The sequence below is a fragment of the Hylobates moloch genome, unplaced genomic scaffold (genome assembly GCF_009828535.3).
Source record: "Hylobates moloch isolate HMO894 unplaced genomic scaffold, HMol_V3 SCAFFOLD_18, whole genome shotgun sequence".
NCBI classification, from domain to species: Eukaryota; Metazoa; Chordata; class Mammalia; order Primates; family Hylobatidae; genus Hylobates; species Hylobates moloch.
The window spans coordinates 21,079,343-21,098,733 of NW_026652293.1; the positions used below are offsets into that span (position 1 = coordinate 21,079,343).

Genomic DNA, 19,391 nt, shown 5'->3' on the forward strand with positions numbered 1-19,391 from the left:
CTTGAGGGTAGTATCATAGCTTTGCACACCCAAGCATGTTGATGAAGGGATTTTAAAAGTTAGTGTATCTACAATAAAAATGGGAAAGCAGATGTGAAGACCAGTGATCTAGAAGAGGTCTCACTATAGGAAGAAGAGGTCTCACCATAGGAAGAAGAGGTATATTGAATGTGGACCTGTCAGCTGGATGTCATGGCAGATCAGAGACATTAGTAGCAGATGCAATAGAGGTAAAGGATGATACCTAGACAAGGAAAGATCAGCTGGCCTTGATGATGGCCAGTGATGGCAGCAGACGTTACATGGACAAGACATCCTTGACTCAGTGCCAGGAAAACATGTGAGGCCACTTAGAATTTGTATTATTTCAGGAATAGGAGAAGAAGGAGAGAGAGAGAGGAAACTTGGTTTGACTCATGTTTATCTTGGAAGAGGCTATATTATCTTGAGTTGGTAAGATTCTTTTAGTTAAAAACGAATGTTGTAAACCAAATTGCATTCAGTTTTAGAAGTAAAAATCACATTTTTTGAAAGACTGAATTCATGACTGTGACATTCAAACATGTTGTTCACCCTTTGCATGCGTTTCATCCTTTGCTGAAGAACAAGAAAATAATAGAGGGAAACTGAGTAAGAAAACACCTCTGCTCTTATCAGTTGTGTTACCTTGATTATGTTGCTTAATCTCACTGACTTGTAGTTTTCTTATAAAGAATAACTATTCATACAGTTGCTCTAAAGAATAAATGTGATACTGGTGAAAATACCTAGCGTGTGGCCTGGCACATGTAGATTTCCAAAAAGTGCTTGGAAAACCATAATCTGAAGCAATTTAATCGAGAAATATTACTTCTTACCATTTCATATGCTATTTAGCTGTTGCTTCCACACTGATGCAAACCGTCTGTGACCCATTGAGATTTTTAAGTCATCATTTTTGTTCTTCTGTTTCTGGAGTCGAAACATTCCACCATTCAAACAGAAATGAATTTGCACACCTCAGTGGACATCTTTTGAAAAGGAAGACACTGGTTGACTTTTGACTGCTGCTTTAAAAAATGCCCTGAGGAATGTCCTAAGTTTTCAACTGTTATTAGAAGTAGAAGTTTCAGTTTTGAATTAGGGAGAAAACATACCAAGTACCCCAAAGTCTCTTTGTATTAGGGTAGTCCTAGATGTAAGCAATGAGCCCTTGCAGTTGCTGATCTGAAATAAGCCATGCTATTCTAGAAGTAATCCTCTATAGCGTTCATCTTTATTTTTAAAACTCTGATACTTAATTACTTGAATTTATTATGAGACTTTTATAGACTCATTATAATTTACATGAAAGGAAAAGGTGAAGGCATTTGTGATTTTTTCATTTATTATTCATGTATTTATTCATTTTATTTTATAATATCAGTGGTTGCACTGATATTACAGAGATGTGTGCATTTTCAAGAGGCTCTGCTCACTGCAAATGTAATAAATAATACCTGCAAGCTATTTGGGAGCACTTGTCCTCTCGTGTGATCCAGAATGTACAGGTATAAAAGATGCAACATTTCCTCAGGACATTTTTTAAAGCAGCAATCAAAAGTCAACCAGTGTCTTCTTTTTCAAAAGATGTCCACTGAGGTTTGCAAATTCATTTGTGTTTGAATGGTGGAATGATAGGCATGAAACTAATTAGAGACTAAAGGCTACACTGCCATTCGGTCTTCTTCTGGGTACAGCACACTCTAGGAGTTTTCTGACACAGAAGCTTTAGGGGGAACATATGGCTGAGATACTCATTCTTCAGCAAGTCAATACAAAACAAAGCCCAACATTCTGCCCCTAGTTTTTTGAATTTTAACAAAAAGCCTGAAGAAACAAGAGGAAATTAAAAATATTCTAAACAGAACTTTTAGAAGTGATCATGGCAGCAATCTTTAATAAAGTAATAAATATATGATTGGCTTAATATTTTTAAATAAGTAATTTGGACTTTAAATTTCACAACAGAATGTAAATTATTTGGAATTTATAATTATAATAAAATCAAATGTGATTGGTAAAATAATGATATGAAGAAGCAATCTGTCATTTTCTTCCCAAGACCCATGTTTTCTTTTAGGTAAAATGAAGACCTAGTATTAAAAGATCTGTAATTTCCATTGCTGCTCACACATTTTCTGAAACTACTTCATCATTTTTTTTTGTTGTTGATTTTACTTCTGACTTTGGCAGCACTTAACATAGATGCATGATAGCTTTATCTTTTATAACTATGCTTTTGAGACTACACTCTTGTGACACTGTGGATTAAAATGAGACTCGTTTGGAGAAAAATACTATAAGAAAATGGACATTATATAAATAGTAAATTAAAAACAAAGTGTCATCACTTGGAACCTGGAACTCCAGGTGTTCAGTGAGAAACATGGTATCTCCTATATGACATTAGGAACTTGTTAGGAAGTCAGTGACAAATTTTGCTCTTTCTTACATTTTAATGACATTATTGAAGTCAGCAGAAAATATAAGTAATAGGGTTAGAATATGACCTTTGCAATAGGTGTCGTTGTTATCTGTAGCCCCGTTCCTATATCAGTCTCAAAGAGTGTTTTGTCAAATTCAATTTCAAATCAGAAGCCAGTTGCTTTTGCACCTGTGGGCTAAAACAAGCAGAAACAGAGGGATTGCTGTGCAGGATGCATTTTCTGGCCTGGAGCCACTAATTACAGAGGCTGTGTTGGAGGAAGCTGAAATGCTTAGATGAAAAAATCTGAATGCTTAGATGAAAACTCCTCTTAAAAGGATTGCAAGGAACATTTTCATCTAAGAAAACAGTCGAATTTTAAATTAAAAACAATTGGGAGATGGCTGTGTAGTAGTTTAAAGTCATCCTAGGTGTTGTGTTATATATTATTGACTCTGGAATCAGTCATGTTGTGAAAGAGTAATACTTAAATTTGATTCTATTACTCTTTTCTTTAGAAATCTAGAGATGAGAGAGATAATCTTCATTATGTTGATAACTGACATACACTGGAATTAGAAATGAGAATACAGTTAAAATTTTTGTAGAAAGAATAGAACAGACCTATATCCACAATGACCTGGAATATATTAACATTTAACATCCATAGTAGATAGAGCTTCTCTTAAAATTTTTTTTTTTTATTTGGATCAGTGTGGCCAGTTCACAAGAAGTTTTCAAGTCTATCTAACATAATCAAAATAGATAAATAAAACTGGATTTCATCTATCTGAGAAATTTAAAGAAATTCAAGATGAAACCTAAAGTTTTATGAGATAAAATGTGCTGTTTATATGTAAAATGCTTAATGACATATTTTAAGTTTGATTATTAATTTAATTCAACATAAGAAGGGATTTAGTCTCAATTCCACAGTTAATAAACTGTAAACATTTATAAATAGAAGGAAAAAATGCTAAATATTTAACAATATAACAAATTAGAAAAAAAAAGATTATGGGATTGTTTTTACCCTTCCAATAGCAAATCATGCTAGTTTAGGTTATATAAGTGAAAAACTCATTTTATATAATCTATTTGAATTTCTTAAAAGTATCTTTGGGATTCTACAAAGAACTACAGTCCAAATTATTATATGTGTATTACATAGATAGTTATTTTCTCAGGAAAATGGCTTAGAAGACAAAGGGCAAGGACATACTTACTTTGTATTAAGGAGACATGCCATCATTTGCATCAGTTTAAAATGGTGTCAGGTTAGTTTTATGTTTGGTAAGTGGTAAAACACTATAGATTTTTTAAGCAGTTAAATATTTAACGGCTATTGATGTTAGCTCCAGAAAAGCATCGTTGATTCAGAGATGGTATTCTAAGATACTAGTATACAGCAGCCAAAAGAGCTAGTGTAATTTTTGAAAACAAACCAATAAATAGTTTACTCAGAATTTTCTTAAGGCTATGCAATGCATAGAGACAGGTATAAACTTTCAGGCTCAAAATGCTAAAAAATAGAAAAACTGGATCGAAAGAAAATCTAGATACATAAATTCCTTAATGTCATGAATGAGGTAAAGAACTTTTTTTACAAAAAATTATCAAACGCTAGAAAAATGCACATATTTAAAATGTTATCAATAAAAAATGAACTTTTACTTGATACAGTCAACAGAATTTCATAAATCTAAAGGTTAGTCATAGAGAATACAGTTTAATAAAAGGAGTTAATGATTTTTGCCTTTAATCAAAGAGCCATATATAACTTATTACATAAGCCGTGACTAGTTGTCAAGGAGAACATCATATCCTTCCACAGTGTGGCTCTTAAGGCCCCAGAATGCAAATAAATATAAAATTCACTAGGGGCCTACATATAATAGCTTTTATTTGGATCATTTGAAAAAGTTACTTCAATAAATAAAATTAAGTTCAATAGAATACGTTTTTATGATACATGTAGGGAGAAATCATTGAAATAAATATTGGGCAAAAATGATTAGTTAAGTATTGAAAAAAATCCACTAAAATATTAGTGTTTATAATAAGCTAAATAGTCTCAATAGCAAAATATTGTTAAAATTATTCATTGTATTTATGCATTTTAATATTTCTGTATACAATTGGACAAATTTATATACCTTTATTTATTATACGTGGATATTATTTTCTATAAATATATGCTTTAGTTTTCAGAAAACTTCAAACATTGTTACCAAATCCATTCATATATGAACATGAACACCTGACTTTTGATTAGAAAGTTGTTATGGTTTGTCTGTGACCCTTTAAGATCCAAGGAGTGATGTAGAGTCACGCATTAGCTCTCTGTCTTTCCCTCTGCTTTTAGAAAATGAATTATTTAGTAGCAACTTTGTGTACGTCATTAAGATTAAATCTCTGTCAAAATTGTCCTGCAGGAATTCTAAATGGTCTGGGAAAATACCTTTGGCATTAACAACATTGCTAGTTTTTTACATTAAAAATGTTGCTTTTTTCTGACATACTACTTTGTGTATTTATGTGGGGAGGGTGTGTGTGTGTGTGTGTGTGTGTGTGTGTGTGTGTGTGTTTGGAGGGCAGAATAAAAATTAACTTAAAAGTGAGTAGACATATATTATTCCATTAGAGATATGACATTATTTTTTTGTGCATGCAAGTATTAAAAGTTTCAGAGTGCCAGAGGATGAATGGGTATGATTTGTTAAAGTTGGATATATTGATAGATGATATATTTTCTATTGCATAAATTGCAATGGAGAAATGCTAAACTATGAAGTACTAAAGCCAGTAATATAGTTGTTTAAAATACCATAGGAATGGAATAAAACAAATGGAATAAAACATGACGTGGGATGTTATTTTTCTATTTCAATTTACAAAATTAGTTTAAAATAATTATTTAATATATATCAGATGTTGAATATGATTATGGCTGAAAGACAACTACTTTTATCATGGATGCCCTGTGCTCACACACAATAAAAAGTCTTACATCCATAGCTGCTAGTAAAAGTTTTATTTTCCTCCAGATTTGTTGTTTTCATTCTTTAGCTCATGAAAAGAAAGAGAAAGTCTAAAAATTACTACTCTGAATTTCTACTTGAGAATTTTTTGTCATGATGAGAAAAACTTTTTGATCTTCATATTCTTACAGTTATGATCACACAATGTTTTCTTCTGCATTCTACTTAGTCAACCATAATAGCAGCATACTTAATCTTATTCAAGAAAACTGTAAAAATGTTAAATTATTTGCAAGCATTGCAGCTTTATTTAATTAAAATCTCACTTCACTCTTAGAATATTATAAGGAAATGTGAGGTGAAGGCAGTTTATAGAAATTCAGCATACTAAATATTATCAAGGAGCGGGATCTAGTTCTTGATCTCATACTGCGATAAACTCACATTGACTGGGTTTCCATACTTTATTAATTACTATTCTCATGAAATGGTTTTTGTTTGGACAGAGATGTTAACCTGTATATTAGTTATGGCGTCATACCTGTTTGTGTGTCTCATTGATGCATAATCTTTCAATTAGTTAAAATTTAGTGTATATAATTTCTTCAAATGGTCATTGTAAAATAAATAGAAGCCCACAGTGTGAGGATATCTGGATTGTGTAGATACTGTGAAGGCTTTCTATCTGAAAAGAAACTCTGTTCTGATAGTCTTACACAAACAAACCAAAGCTCATTTAATTTGTAAAATAATAGACAACTGATAAAATTTATAATAGTAGTAGAAGTTATAGTAATAGTTATCAAAATATCTTATATTTTATTAATAGTTTAATATAAATATGTATATGTATGTCTTTACAGATATGAAGATTTCATGATAATTAAGTCAATGTTTATTGATGACACAGGTGTTCAGAAGGGGAGAGGAACCCAAGAACTGGTGAGCTGCACTGAACACTGCCATGAAGTTAATTTCCACTCTTAACTCTGATAGTACTGGTCTAATTTTGTTTTCTCACTCACATTTTTATTTACCCAATATTAAACGGGGAAATTTTTGCCCTGAATTTTTTGAGAGAGTATGTAGCCTAAGAATCAGGCTCTATAGCAGATGGGTCAAAAAACCAGAGGTCCCTCTGAAGGGAAAACAAACAGACAAACAAAAGACAAACAAACAAACAAAACCAACAAACAAAAACACGTGTGGTTGAAGTAACGGGATGAGGGATTCTGAAGGATAGGAAGCTGTAGAGTAGTTTATTATTTCTTAGGAAGAACTGTTAGGTTATGACAAAGTCCAGGGTGTGGTCATGGAAAACGGTGAATAAGTAGAAAGGAAGTGAAGTTGTCTGGAAACAGGTAACTAAGACGATGAGAGATGTTGAAGAGCTATAGACATGAACACTGAGATGTTGAAGAGCTATAGACATGAGAGATGTTGAAGAGCTATAGACATGAACACTGTAGGCACCTAAGATGGTGTCACGATTGAAAGAAGAAAGGACATAAGGAACAAGGATTTGAGTCTTAAGAGCCTCAAATGCCATGCTCAAGCAAGAATTACATTCAATGTCTCTCTTTGTTCTAGATGAACACAGATTGCATTAGATACCAACCCTGACTATTTAAGTCTGCAATTTAAGTGAAATATATCAATTCGTCCTCTTAAAAAAAGAATTGGACTCTATAATATTGAAAATAATATTTACATAAAAGGAAGAAAGCAAAATAAATTATTTATTGAGGTCAAAATGAAGTGACATATTAAAGTTTCAACATAAAATGTTAATTATTTTCTTAAAAGCCTCAGTTACATTTCATGAAAAAGGCATTGTAAAAATGAGAGCCTACATCAGGATTTTCCAAGTTAAAAAAAAGCAACCTTAAGACAAAAGCACATTAGAGGCTTCACTATGGAGAGATGGATAATTCCTATAATGTCAACAAGGAATTTAGACTGTAATTGCTTTGCACTTCAACCTATGTGAACAAGTCTGATAAGGAGAGGGAAGGATATCCTATAGTTTTTTCCTTGATGTGATAACAATGTGTAAATATTTTTACTGTGCTTCATTTTTTTCTGTTTAGACAAAATTAAAAAAACAAAATTAATAAGGTTTAAAGTGGTATAGGAACATAGTTTTTTAGTTCAAATAAGAAATTCTGAATAATAATCTGATCCATTTTCTTACCCTCAGATGACAAGTTAAAATAAAACCCCAAAGCTTATTCTATTTTTAGATTCTTTAAGACTATTTTGGAATTAATGTAATTTGGGGGTTACTTTTTACTCATGATCATGAAAAAAAGCTAGTAAGTTCACCCTTATCAAGTAAAATCAGGCAAGAAAGCCTGGTGAATTCCTGTTTTTACAATTATCATACATTAAGTAATTATGGTTTGGGACATAATTCTTTTCAATATTCATACCTCTTTGGAACTTGTAATGCTCAGTGCTTGCTTTGAAGTTAAGAAAGCTCTGGGTTCAGTTAAGATGCCTAAAAAGTACTGTGAAAATGTTAAATCAGAACAAAATTGGTGATAAAAGGGAAGGTAATAATAGGAAATATTCATTTTGTTTTGAAAGGTGCCCAGACAGTCATGTCAGGACAGCTAATATGCAATTGGTTTTGTATTCATGCTGTTCAATTACATGTGGGATCATGAAAAATTCCCACTGGCTCTGCTACATTTCTTTCCTATTATTGTTCTTATTTTAGAACTTTGGTTTCACTTTTAAAAAATGCATGAAATGCCCGCCTCAGAGCAAACTATCACACCCCACGTGTCTTCTATTGAAATAGCTGCAATTTACAGCATCTATAGATAAAGAGGTCAATTTGTTTTATATAATGTGCTATTATTCAGGAAATACCCTTGATTTTTAGATTCAGAACTTGAGGTTTCAAATATTTGCTGTTCACCTAATAGTGTACCCTGGATATATAACTGTCACCTGTTCCTGGAGTCACTGCTGCCTTCTGGGTCCCCTGCTCATCATCTCCTGTATTCTCTTTCACCCATCTTCTCCCCGAAATGTTGGTCCTGTCACTCCTGCATGCCACTCTTAACTACCAAGTGGATTGGAGAGAGTGCCTTCCTTGTTAATGTGGAGATTCACACACCTTATAGAGAGACGCTAAATATAGATTAGCACCTACATTATGCTTTCTTCTTGATATAGCAGAAGAATTAAAAGTTCACAAGAGAAAATTTTCAAGAGAGAAACAAAATATGAACACTAGGCACTTGTCTAAAATGTTTTGTGTCTGGAATATTTCATATTTGCAATTTTGTTCTCTCTTCTCGGGGATCTCTTGTCACTGAGATGAGTATTCTATATGAATGTTTTGCTTGAGTTAGCTAATATAATTATTTATTTACTAATTCTTATTTTATGAAAATTTCAAAGTGACATAAGTAATTAGCACAACAAATGTGAAGCATGCAGGTAGAGTGCACGACATACTAACTGTCTTAGCTGAAATTCTAGATCTTTCTGTGTCTTAAGTTTGTTTGTTTAATGTTAATGTATTGGTAACTACCAAAAAGCCTAAGTAGTAATTGTTAAATAGTTAGTGACTGGATTTGTTCATATACATTGATCACATTCTCTGAATGTTAAAAATTCCTACAGCTAAAGGAAAAATCCAAGTAGCTATTCCACTATTATCCCATGGAAGGTGGGATGAACCCCTGATACCAAATTTGGTCTGGATATTGAGACTAATGACACCACACACACACTATGAAGGTATGTAGAGCTGTGCTACTTTCCTAAGGAGGATTTCTGGTGAAGGCAGCACAGGCTCCAAAGCTGGTCTGAGAGAAGGGACAGGCCAGGGTTTTTTATTTTTATTGTGCTTTGAGGGTAGGCGAGGTGAAGTTTCCCAGGTTAAGTGGGGCCTTACATAGTTGGAACTTTCTACTGTCACTAAAGGAGGGAACCCACCTGGCTTTGTTATGGTCTGCCCAGATAATGCAGCAAGAGAGAAAATGGAAGAGATGGGATCTAAAGCTGTCTGAGGTCAAGCACCAAAAATGGAGTTAAACTCTAAAATGACCTTTCTAAATCCAGTCCCTTGACAATGTCTCTTATCTCGGCCTGCACTGTCATCTTTAATTCTCTACCACCTTAGGCTGCTTTATTCATTGATTTTCATGGTGCAGGTCCAACCGACCAACATACAAGTGAGCCTTGGTTCATTATTTGCCTCTTCCAGCTGAAATTGTAGTCTCCCCAAAGCAAAGGTTATGCCTGTTAGTTTACTGTTGTATCCTCAGCATCCAGATACTACGGGAAGAAAAATAGGCACATGATAATTTTTTTAAAATATCTATCAGGTTTACTAGACTATAAGCCCCGTGAAGGCAAGACTATGCCAGTTTCAGCCATGGTTGATTCCAGTGACTCAGAGAGATGCTTCACACCTCAGTAAATATTGGTGGAAAGAATTCATTCTTTCAGTTACTTTACTATAGCACTTTAGCATGGCTCTCCTGTATCTTTTACCTTCAATGGAGACTAAGATATCTTTAGTGAAATCTTGTCTCATTTAAGTTCCAAAATACAGCAAGAACATGTTAACTGAATCTTGTTAATTTTTAATTAAATCCTGTTGATTTGTTTAAAAGTTTGGGCAGAGCAGCAACTTTATCAAAAAAGTAAAAATTGGGAACTCACTTCCAATGATGAAGTGATGCTAAAATCGTAAACAATTTAGGGGTATGTAAACAGGACTGTTCTTCTGTTCACAGAAAGCAACAGGAAATGTCTTAATTCCTGAAAAACTAGGTGAATTTTCAATTTAAAATCAATTATATAAACTACAGGACAGCACAATTGAAGTCAGGGAAAATCTAATAAATAACCTTCTGATAGAATATGTGTGCTTATAAATAAACCCAAATCCCCCCAACATAAGTGAATAAATGTATAGATGGATAGATAGGTAGATAGAGAGATAAAAACAAGTAAATTAGATGTTGCCATGCTTCTCAGTGTAAGCCACGTGAGAATACAAAAGTTATTGCCTTAGGACTAAACAATACTTTTTTGATTTATTAAATGTTCTAAGACTTAGGCTGGTTAATTTTAGTTCTTCTAAAATGTTCAGTTCACTCTGATTTAGTAACTGTTATTACAGAAGTGTCTGATATTCTGCAACTGTGTAATTATTTGGCTGACAAACTCCAAGATTGACTGCAATGCTGTCCCAGCCTCGAAAAAGTGGCTTAGCTCTTACTCCTTCCTGGTGTCCAAACCTTGGGTTTGCTTTCATCTGCCTGCTTTTTACTAGCAAAGGAAGGTGGAACGCTAGAGCTTTTTCAGAGTAGTCTGTTGCTCAGCAACCAGGCTTGTCCTCTTAGGAAACAGGTCAGGAAAAAGGAAGAGAGATGAGGGGCTGATTAAATGTTTGTCTGCCATCTCTGATAAAGCAGATATCCTCTGAATGGAAATTGTTACAGACGTATCTCCAGCTCATGGGGAAACAAATTAATCTCATTAGGCAAGGGGTTAATATCTATTTGCTAGAAATACTGTTACACCATCACCTGGTGGGAAGTTTTAGTAGCTGTCAATATTATAGCATGGTAAGATAAACAGCATTATATTTGGTAAGGTCCAGAATTTTAGTATAGTATGACTGTCATCTCAAGGTCAAAGAAAAATCATTCCAGAATGACAAGAAAAAATGTTTTATTTTATATAGTAGACATTATTTAGTCATTCAGGACACTTTAAATGTCATAACAAAATCTATGTTCTTTTTAATGACAAAAACTTCCTGAAACATCTTTCTTCTATTTCTTACTTAAAAATACTGATTGATAGTATTTCTCAGGAAATATTCTAAATACAAAACTGCATTGCAGAATCATGAATACCTCTAATTACAATTTTTGAGATGGGAAGATGCTTCTTTTAAATAAAATTTTCTTTTGTATTGTTAGGACTCTGAAAACGATACCGCAAAGTATGATGCTTTGGCCTGATGAGGACTTTGAGCTGAAGGACATTGGAAGGGCCTCAGAAGTGAAGTCTCTTTCTGATTCTTTCTGGCCTTTCTTTCTCCTGCTCCTCTTCCTTCCCCAAGGAAAGCCATAGAAACTGGAAATATTACTCTCTGCTTCCCCCACCTTTCTGTGTAGGAGCTGGCCGTAAAGAAATGATCTGACCTACCTTGTTTGCTGGTAGATTATAAGACCCTCATTCCAGAAGGGTCTTGCCTTATACCCGGGAGCAAGAAATGTCATACAAAGAGGCCAAGAAGAATCTGAACCGAAGGCCTTGCGGGGTTTTCTGCCTCAGTCTGTTCCTTTAGCTCATATCCTTTTGTCCAATCATATTTGCACATGGCTGTCCATTCTTCATCAAACCTGAGTAAAAATAGACATTTTTCCTTAAGTCTTTGGGTCTTCATTTCAGAAGGCTTCTGTGTCAAGAAAACATTTTGAATAAATACATTTGTTATTCTTTTCTCTTGTTAATCCATCTTTTCTTACAGGAGTGTCTGCTGTGACCCCTATGATGGGTAAGGAAAGGTCTCACACCTTTCTGCCCCTACAACACAACATATTCCATGATGTGAGCTTGTGTTAACTACATGGCATTTGGCAGATTTATAACCCTAAGGAATTAAAAATAAGAACAACATATGGGAAAATAGAGATTGTGGAAAAAGGAAACTATGATTCTTTAAAAGCCCTCTCTTGATACTTTTCTTAAATCAGATTTTCTTTATGTGTACACACACACATACACACACACACACATCTCAGCTGGCATAATTATACACACTAAAAATCAACATTTATTTCCTATATTACTTGACTGGCACACTGTTTAAAAGAGACAGTATGTTACTTCAGTTATTTTTCAGTTAAGTTCTTTTTAGTGCTGTTAGAAAAGTAGAGCTTATCAGTTTTAAGCTCAGGGTCAGAAATGAATATAAAGTTTTAGTCAAGCAAGATGAATAAGCTCTTGAGATATGCTATATAATGTTGTAATATAGTCAAGAATAATGTATTCTACACTTAAACATTTAGGAAGGTAGATCTTATGTTGAGTTACCATAATAAAATAACAAAATAAAATAAAATGTAGGGAATAGTTAATGGAAGGTGGAATTTCCTCACAGGGGATAGCAAAGAGTCTACCCAAGACACTGTGGGTATTTATAAATATGTCTTGATATCTCTGCTAGAGTCTAAAACTAGGTCTATGCATCTCTTTGTTTACAATTCATTTATTCATTCATTTACTATTGAGCTTTTAAAAGGCTAACAAGAAATATGAATAAATTAATTTAGCAATGATTTACTGCCTTTAATCTTCTTTTCTCAGTACACAATCTATTGGCTTTGAGAATTGAAGACAGCTAAGCAATTTAAAACCAATAGAAAAATATGGAGTGAGATTCAGCCCTTTCGTATTCATGATGAACTCAATATATTACAAATCCAAAAATCAACCTCTATTTTACTTTGTCTTCTATAAAATGGGGTTTTAACATCATCTTACATCTTTAATGAAGTATTGGAGTGCTATATGAGATCTTACCTTTGAAATATTTTAGATCTTAGTTATAGCTAGTTATGTTATAATTAAGAATAATATTGTTCCATGACCAAAAGTTAATAATTTTACTCCTTAGGTATCACTATATAATACACTCACATTTATATTTACATATATATTTTATGTATTTTGTAGTTTAGCTTAAGTAGTTATGATTTTTAACAATGGAAAATTTTTTATCACAAACACATATTATGTGTGTTTGTTTGTATCTATCTATCTATCTATCTATCTATCTATCTATCTATCTATCTATCCGCCATGACCCTGTAGATTTAGCTCAACTGGTTATAATTGTTATACTTTTGGTTAATATCTCTATCTCTGTATTCATATTTAGAACTGGAACATTTCCAGTCACATCATTTTTACTCCTACCTTTTAGGTCTTGTACTTGCAGTAAAACCCCTGATAATCAGAGAGCAGAGGCATTCTATCCACTTCCGAGACCATTATATGACCACTGTATTATTGCTTAACTTTTACCACTAAAATAGAGAAAGGCCACATTCTACGTGAGGGATGGCATTCCTCATAACTCCCAAAATTTGACTGATTTTCCATAGATATTTATATTTTAACATGATCTGGTTGAATTTAGCTGGGGAACAAAAATGGCAAAAATATGTTTATATTATTTAGGCACAATGGACTTTTTAAAAAAATAAAACAAGGCAAAGTCAGCTAACTTTTGCAGCAATTTTGAACCTATGGAATCTCTTGCTTTATGAGTTTTCTTCACAGCTGTAATAGACTAGCAGTGTATCAAACAATTTGCATTTAAACGTGATAATAAGGAGAAAGAGATTCTTTAAAATATAAAGCTCAGATCGAGAATAAATTGTACATGCAAATGTGCTGATTTATATGCAGAGGATGAATTCTAACAGTGGGGCAAATAAAGAAATTAAGGCTAATGCTTTTCCTGAGTGCCCAGTAATGTTGAATTACAATCGAATACCTATAGAAATGAGTGTGACATCCAAATGGTTACCAAATGAATATATTATTCTCTGTGATGTTTCACTGAATTCTAAACAAGTTCAGAATGATGACATACCAAGAGGTGCTGAAGTACTTCAGACACACTCAGTCAAATGTGTGTGTGGTTAAATAAAACTCCACGGCATGTTCCTTACATAAAATTAGTTTTTCCTATTCAGAGGGAAAGTAGAGCAATTTATTTTTTCCTTATAGTCTCATCACAAGTAGAAGTTTAATAAACTCGCTTTTGTTTTTAGAGAAACTTGCAATTTGAAAGTTACTTTGCAATACTTTGGAACCATAATGCACTAAACTTGTGATCTTGCCTTTAGTGTGCCCTACAGCATTAAGTATGAAGATACCTTTCTAAACTCCAGTTTTTCAAGCTGTAAAATGGGGTGAAGCTTAGATTGTTGGGCAATTGAAGATATAACAAAAACATTTGTAAAGCGAGTGGTATGGGTATTATTGAACCAATTCATGGTTGTTGTTACTCTTATTCAATTGGGTCTCCCAAGGATCCAGTGCTCTAGGACTTGGCTTTCCAGACTTACTCCATAGTACAAATGCCTTGAATTGCTGTTCTTCCCATGCTTGAACCCCTCCCATGCTCTTCCATGCCCCCATTTTATCCTACTCCCTATTTCATTTCCATGTGTTAGCCCACTGAGACTCTTTACATTCTTCCTACAATCAAGTCCTTTGCTTCAGAGTCTTTTACATCAGCTGTCTCTTGATCTTCAAATGGTCAAGCTCTTCTTGTGTTCTTTTTTTTTAAAAAAAATTATTTTACTTTAGGTTCCAGGATACCTGTGTAGAACATGCAGGTTTGTTGCAAAGTCTGGCAAAGCTGTGGAGAAAGAGGAATGCTTTTACACTGTTGGTGGGAATGTAAATTAGTTCAACCATTGTAGAAGACAGCGTGGTGACTCCTCAAGCATCTAGAACCAGAAATACCATTTGACCCAGCAATCCCATTACTGGGTATATACTCAAAGGAGTATAAATCATTCTATTATGAAGATACATGCACAGCGATGTTTATTGCAGCACTATTCACAACAGCAAAGATATGGAACCAATCCAAATGCTCGTCAATGATAGACTGGATAAAGAAAATGTGGTACATATACACCATGGAATACTATGCAGCCATAAAAAGGAATGAGATTATGTCCTTTGCAGGGACATGGATGAAGCTGCAAGTGTTCTTGGTTTAAATATCTTACCCACTGCTAGATCTTTCCTGAGTAACCAATCTAATTATAAAATTATGAAAACATTTTCTATCAAATCATCCTATTTTAATTGTCTTCTAGCAATTATCATTTCTTAAAATATTCTTGTTTGCTGCATTGATTGACTCTTTTTCCCTCCGATAGAATGTAAGCTCCATGAAAGCAGGGCTTGGTTAATCTTGTTCACTTCTGTATCTGTTCTACCTGCTATGGTGATGGAACATACAAGATACGCAGTACACATTTGTTGGGATGAATACATTTCTAATGTAAGGTGGCTGTGATGTTAAATTTGCATTGTCTAAGTGTATGGAAAATTCTCTTCTCTGTGCAGACAGTAATCCCTTACCCATTTGAGGTAGGTATTTCAGTTTTCTTTAGAATATTCTGAGGACATTTTGCTGTCAACTGGAAATCGAATGCTAATACTCTTCTCCTTTTTCTCCTCCTTCTCTTTCTTTTTCTTCATTTTCTCAGGGACCCATGACTAGATTTACTTTAGTATGTTATGCAATTCAACTGAAATTTCCCCATTCAGCATTAGTGTAGAATATAAGTAGCTTGAGATTCCAGTCAACAAAGAATAAATTTTAAAATATGATGCTGTGACTTCAGGTTTCTGTGCAGGGCTCTTAACAAAAGTATTGAGCTTCATGTCTCTCCACCGAAGAAGACAGCATCATCGAATAAAAAGAGAAAAATCATTTTCAGCAGACCTTTAATGACCTCTCTCTTTTTAAAGGGACACATGAAAGCTGTCCAAATAAATGACGTGGGCCCTTCACCAGTCATAGTTTTCAGAATGTGGTAGTGGAAATCTGCCAAAATCCTCAAACTGAATAAGGAGAGCTGTTTACCTGAAACAAGCATTTTATTTTATTCTCTGAATTTCAACTGATTGACTTCCAAGAACAACTGATTCAGATAATCACATATTATTAAAACTTCATATTGAATATAAATTAAAAAGTATCTGGTGTTTGCTAATGAGCGAAAGCGATCTCCCCACTCTTTTTCCTTTCAATAAAAAGTTAGAGAGGCACTGTACGAGTGGTCTGCCCTGAGAGCCTTCTTGCTCTCTCCATTCTGCTCTCAGCCTCCACACGATTCTTAAAGAGTTTCGCCTCCCAATGAATGATAGATACTCTGTTCTTCTTCTCTCCTGTGCTTTCTCTCCCCTGTGATATTAAAATCCTTTTTTCTTTGGATATGCTTCTTCCACTGCAGAGTGGAGGGATGTGATAGCTTCCAAAATTATGGAACTAGAACATGTCTGCCATAATCTACCCCTGCTTCCGTTAATAAATTTTTTTTTTTTTGGTTCTTGTGCTGACAGTTAAACCCCTAAGAAACAGAAAGCAGACATGTTCTATCCTCTTCAAGAACTATTTTCTGATCCCTTGTGTTATCTGCTCAGTGCCCATCACTACAATATAGAGATGCCACAATGTATGTGAAGAATGGCATTCCTCAAGACCCACCTGCTAAATAAATCACACCAAACAAGTTTAATAGTAGTAAGTTAATTTTTTTCATTTTTTTAAATTTAAGATTCAGGAGGTACATGTGCAGGTCAGTTTGGGCTTCTACCGATACCATCGTCCAAGTAGTGAACATAACACCTGACAAATAGCTTTTCAACCCTTCATCCCTCTGTCCCTCCCTCCCCACTTTTTGAATTCCCAGTGTTTATTTTTCCCATCTTTGTGTCTGCGTGGACCCAGTGTTTAGTATCCACTTATTAATGAGAATATGTGCTATTTGGTTCTCTGTTTCATTGTTAATTTGCCTAGGATAATGTCCTGGAGCTGCATTCATGTTGGTACAAAGGCCATGATTTTATTCTTTTTGTAGCTGCATGGTATTCCGTGGTGTATGTGTACCACATTTTCTTATCCAATCTACCGTTAATGGGTACCTGAGTTTATTCCGTGTCTTTGCTATTGTGAATAGCGCTCTGATAAACATACAAGTGCATGTGTCCTTTTGGTAGAACTATTTATTTTCCTTTGGGTATATGACCAGTAATGATATTGCTGGGTGGAATAGTAATTCTATTTTTAGTTCTCTAAGAATCTCCAAACTGCTTTCTACAGTGGCTGAACTAATTTACGATCCCACCAACAGAATCTAAGCGGTCCTTCTTTTTCTCTGCAAGCTTGCCAACATCTGTTTTTTGTTGTTGTTAATTTTTTATTAGTAGCCATCCTGACTGGTGTGAGATGGTATCTCATTGTGGTTTTGATTTGCATTTGTGTTTTTGTATGTTTGCTGTCTGCTCATATGCCTTCTTTTGAGAAGTTACTGTTCATATCCTTTGATGGGATCATTTTAAATGGGATAATTTGTGTTTTATTTTCGTGTTAACTTCTTTAAGTACTTTATAAATTCTGGACATTAGTCCTTTGTCAGATGCATGGTTTGCAAATATTCTCTCCCATTCTGTAGGTTGTCCGTTTACTCTGTTGATTGTTTCTTTTGGTAATATATTCTACTCAAATAAAAAAAAATGAATTGGGCATGGTGGCATGTGCCTGTAGTCTCAGCTACTTGGGAGGCTAAGGCAGAAGCTCCTGCTTAATTAGATTCCAATTTTTTTTGTTCGTTTTTGTTGTATTTGCTTTTGAGGAGTTGGTCATAAATTATTTGGCTGGGCCAATATCTGGAAGAGTATTTCTTAGATTTTCTTCTAGGGCATTATAGTTTGAGGTCTTATATTTAATTCTTTAATCCGTCTTGGGTTCATTTTTGTATAAGGTGAGAGCTACGGGTCCAGTTTCACTCACTCTCCTTCATATGGTTAGCCAGTTTCCCAGTACCATTTGTTGAATGGTGTTATTTTTGTCAACTTTGTTAAATGGTGTTGTTTATTTTTGTCAACTTTGTTAAAGATCAGTCGATTGTACGTGTGTGTCTTTTTTTTTTTTTTTTTTTCAGGGATCTGTATTCTGTTTGGTGTCTATCTATTTTTGTACCGGTGCCATGCTGCTGTGGTTAGCGTACCCTTGTAGTATAGCTTGAAGTTAGATAATGTGACGCCTCTGGCTTTATTCTTTTTGCTTAAAATCGCCTTGGCTATTTGGGGCCTTGGTTGATTTTATATGAATGCTAGAATAGTTTAGAAATCAGGAAGAGAACACAGACCAAATCTGGATCCCCAGATCTACTGAAACAAAGGGCAGGGATTTGTTAAGAGCTAGGGTGGAGGAAGGTAAAAGTCATCTGTGTTTGCTAATTGACCTTACCAAGTGGAAAATAAAGTTTTCCTTGTCTTTGTGATAGGAGGTAATTTTACAACTTGGAACAAGGTGCCCACCAACATTAGGCTCGTACCCTCCCATAGAGACTGGGATGTGAAGGCGCTATCTTCTTTGATGATTACATTTCAAAGGGATGGCTCCCAGGTCCTTGAGAAAGACATTCTTGGGTTGTAAAACTGACCAGAGGCAGTCAGGCATGGTGGCTCATGCCTGTAATCCCAGCGTTTTGGGAGGCTGTAGGTGGGCAAATCACGAGGTCAGGAAATCAAGACAATCTTGGCTAACATGGTGAAAACCCATCTCTACTAAAATACAAAAAAAAAAAATTAGTCGGGCGTGGTGTCATGCACCTGTAGTCCCAGCTACCCAGGAGGCTGAGGCAGGGGAATCACATGAACCCAGGTGGCAGAGGTTGCAGTGAACCAAGATCCCGCCACTGCACTCCAGCCTGGTGACAGAGCAAGACTCCGTTTCAATAATAAATAAATAAATAAATAAATAAATAAACCAGACAAGAGGCTTTTAAAACATTACCTTCTCAAAGAGGCAGAGAAAGCATTTATAATTACAAGATGTTTTCCAAGTAAATGCTCTAAGAAAAGGGAAGCCAGGGTCTAGAGTCTAAAGTCAAGTGAAGCTGAGGGGAATGTTAAGGCCCTCTTGGTCATCACACATAAAACTAATTTCCCTTAGGACCACCTAAACTTAGGGGCACTTTATAATGAGAGATTGCTTGTATTTTTCCCATTTGCCCTGCTGACATGTGGTCCTTTTGGCTAGCTTGAAGGTATGCCTGGCCTAATGGTATATTTATTTTCTCATCTTTGTCTCTAAAATGTCACAGAGTGTGCTTTCCTAAGTTAACAGCACAGTGAGTCATGCAGGCTCTTTGACCATC

General features: G+C 34.6%; 1 long non-coding RNA gene across 1 annotated transcript; it reads left to right on the forward strand.

Annotated features, from left to right (window-relative positions):
* The first annotated feature begins 6,307 nt into the window (after nucleotides 1–6,307).
* LOC131381858 (uncharacterized) lies at nucleotides 6,308–11,909 on the forward strand. The gene is made up of 3 exons (XR_009210857.1): nucleotides 6,308–6,369; nucleotides 9,067–9,183; nucleotides 11,385–11,909. It is a non-coding gene; the product is annotated as an uncharacterized LOC131381858 (long non-coding RNA).
* The last annotated feature ends 7,482 nt before the right edge of the window (nucleotides 11,910–19,391 follow it).